The 3077-nt window shown below is 38.1% G+C and overlaps 1 pseudogene across 1 annotated transcript; it reads right to left on the bottom strand.

Annotated features, from left to right (window-relative positions):
* Positions 1-896: 896 nt before the first annotated feature.
* Positions 897-1136, bottom strand: LOC308515636 (guanine nucleotide-binding protein G(I)/G(S)/G(O) subunit gamma-5-like; annotated as a pseudogene). Its single transcript has one exon. The product of its transcript is annotated as a guanine nucleotide-binding protein G(I)/G(S)/G(O) subunit gamma-5-like (transcript).
* Positions 1137-3077: the final 1941 nt, after the last annotated feature.

Below are 3077 nucleotides of genomic sequence, written 5' to 3'. Positions count from 1 at the left end.
ATTTACCTACTTGTCAGCTTGGTCTTCTTTTTGTGGCAAAAATGAATGAATTATGTGATTTGATAAAATAATAAAAGAATTAACCTTCACAATTATATTCTTAATAAAATAAATTTTCTTAAGAATTCAAGGTATTTTATCTATGGCTATATAACTTTATACATAAATAAACTCTTTGAAATTCACCTGTTAATGTAGCACAATGATAAACAGCACAAGCTTCAAAGTCAGATAGTCTATGTTCTCATTCTTTACTCTTGGCTTTTCTACTTAGACTTTGCATGGTTTTGAAAATGGGGCTAAATTGTTTAAGTCTCACTTTCCTCATCTGTAGAAAGGAATCCTAATAATCCCTTCCAAAGTAGGGTTGTTGTGAGAATTAGATGGGATAATGCAGTAAATAGTTTAGTACTGAGCTTGACACATAGTGAGAAGTCACTAAATATAAACTGTTATTATTAGTGTAGGCATTTCCCAGGGAGTAAATGATAGCTAGTGTGGTTGTTTTCATCTGTATTTCAGATTGTATATTCTCATAGAAACAAAGTCCCGTCGGTAGCTAGTTGTTTGGGGTTTTCCTTAAACACCATTTGTTCTAAAAATGAATGTCAAGATCATATTGGTACTGTATGTCTTTGTTCTTTTTTTTAATACTAAGTATTTTATTTGTATGCTGCTGCCAGTGTACATAAAATAATCATTCTTGTGAAATAGAAATTCATGAAAATTCTGAGAGGTAGATGTTAAGGACTGACAAAAGCAGAGAAGTTTGTAGAGTATGGCACATGTTATAGGGCAAGCTTTTTGTTGAGACTTCAGATTTAGCTCTCTTTGCTCTCTTTGAACATTCACCAGTTCAAGAAAAGTGGTTTAGAATACCTTCAAAATTCATTTTACTACAAAAAGAAACAAACTTTCTGGGGTCTGAAGGGATTGGTACTTGAAGGTACTCCAGTCAACAGGGGGTCATGTTGAGAATTCTGCAGACAGAATTGTTACAAATCTGCAGCTGCCTGGGAAACCTTCACGCGGTTGAGCCCGGCCTCCAGCAGGAGCTGTTGAACCACTTTCTTCATAGCGGTGACGCTCGAGGAACCAGACATGGTGCACGCGAGTGCCGGGCAGATTGGTCGGTAGCGGGTCGCGAGTCCACGGGGGCCAGACGGCAGGGCCTATGCCTTTGTTCTTGATCCTGAAAATTGCCTCATTTGGGGGAAAGGAGGAGGAAGAGGGATAACAGGAAATGGAGAAGGGTGGGGAAAATAAAAGTTTTCCATTCCTTCCTGGTACACTATTATATAATTCTGGAGAACAGGTCGCAGTAAGTGAAACTTCCTTTGCCACCCTTATACATCACATCCTCTTTCATGAAGGCTCACAAAGAAAGTTTTCACATCTGCAGCATAGACACTCTCTAAAAGAATTAAGATTTTTCAAAGCAATTCCATAACAGTAATAGAAACCTTAGGGAGTGATAAAATAGGAAAATAAAAGGCTTATTTATTTATTTTTTTGCTTGTATTTATCTCTATCTTGAATGTTAGCTTTCATGTGGGATGTTTTTGCATTGGAGACTTCCTATACCTAAATTTATAAAGTTGTATGCATGGTGTGTATTTGTGTGTGTCCTTATATTTCAAAAGCATCTCAGGTCCCTTGTGAGAAAGGTATCCTGAAGTCATTTTCATCCATATAGTTTATAATAGAGCTATCTTGAATATACTTAAGTGGAGAAAATATATTTGCTTAGGTAGATGTTCAATTATTTTTATAAAAATTTCATGTGGAGCCTTTTCTTCTCTTAATCTGCTGGCACACAAAGGAGGAAAATAAAAGAAGCATGTGACTTACAAATTGAATGCAGAGAAGAATCCATGCAAAATAAGAATAGAAATTACAGTCTCGCATAGTAACTTTCTACGTGTGGAATAAATGTTGTCCTGAATGTGAATTTTTCCAGATTGAACCTTTTGGCTTTCATTCTGTTTATTGGACTGAATATTCATTTGCCAGGGGTTGGGGGAAAGACCCATAAAGAAAACGGGTATTTGCTGGAGTTGTCAGTTCCTTGTTCGTTACTCAATCTACTTCCTGTTGTTCTTCTTCCCCAGATGGAGACCTTTGCCATAATGCCCCTTAAGGAGACTTCTCAAGGAGGCTCTGTAAGAGGATCTAGCCAATTTATAAGGGAGACTATGTCTTGCCCTGGCCCTATCTTCCTCTTTTTAACCATCACCCCAATTCTCCTCTGCTGCTGTCTTTCCAGAGATCAAGAAACACTTTTTTCCTTCCCCCATGCATGCCTTCCTTTGCTCCATACATTGTCAGGGCTGGAGGTGGGTGTCATACCCAGCTGAAATTTACCTAGAAACTGCTAATTTAGGATCAGAAAGAGGGCAAACCACATTGTGCTCGTGGGCATCTTAGAGTCTTTCTCTTTCCTCTGAAGACCTTCGTTTGGCCCTAGGAACTATTCCACAAGGCAGAGTAATGCATGCCTGAAACTACAGTCTGGATTTATAAATCCCAAAATATTATACACAAGGTCATGGAACAAAAATCCTGCATGGACATATAAAAGACATTGGCTTTATCTATTTTTAAAAAATTAACCTTCTCTCATAGACAGCTGGAATTTCTATCAGTTATACTTAACTAAGGTATTTTGTATGCAATTGCCACATTACCCCCCTCAAATAAGAGACGCCATCAATTCATTCTGTAGCCTCCAGTTGTTTCTGCCGCAAAAATAGGACCCTAGGCTGCTTTTCCTTCCTTTTAACAAGTATTTGTTAATTTTTATAATTTGCACAGTTTAAAGAACAGCAGTTCTGTTGGTGTAAATCACAAGATTTAATTAGAGAAGAAGAATCCAAATGGTGCAAATAAAAGTCTGTGCCTAATAAAATATTAATTGCCTCTAAAAATACAATGGTGCTCTAGTATTCTATTACACTCCAGCGGAAAGTGCTGCCAGCCACAATGCTGAGTGCCACAGCTCGCCTGCGCTCCTGGCAGCCTCGGAGAATAGTTTGTGACCCTGAAAGGCGGGGGAACAACTGCTTTTGTTGCATCAC

Source organism: Myotis nattereri (assembly GCF_964212035.1).
Source record: "Myotis nattereri genome assembly, chromosome: 3".
Lineage (NCBI taxonomy): Eukaryota > Metazoa > Chordata > Mammalia > Chiroptera > Vespertilionidae > Myotis > Myotis nattereri.
This window is presented reverse-complemented; position numbering and strand designations above follow the sequence as displayed.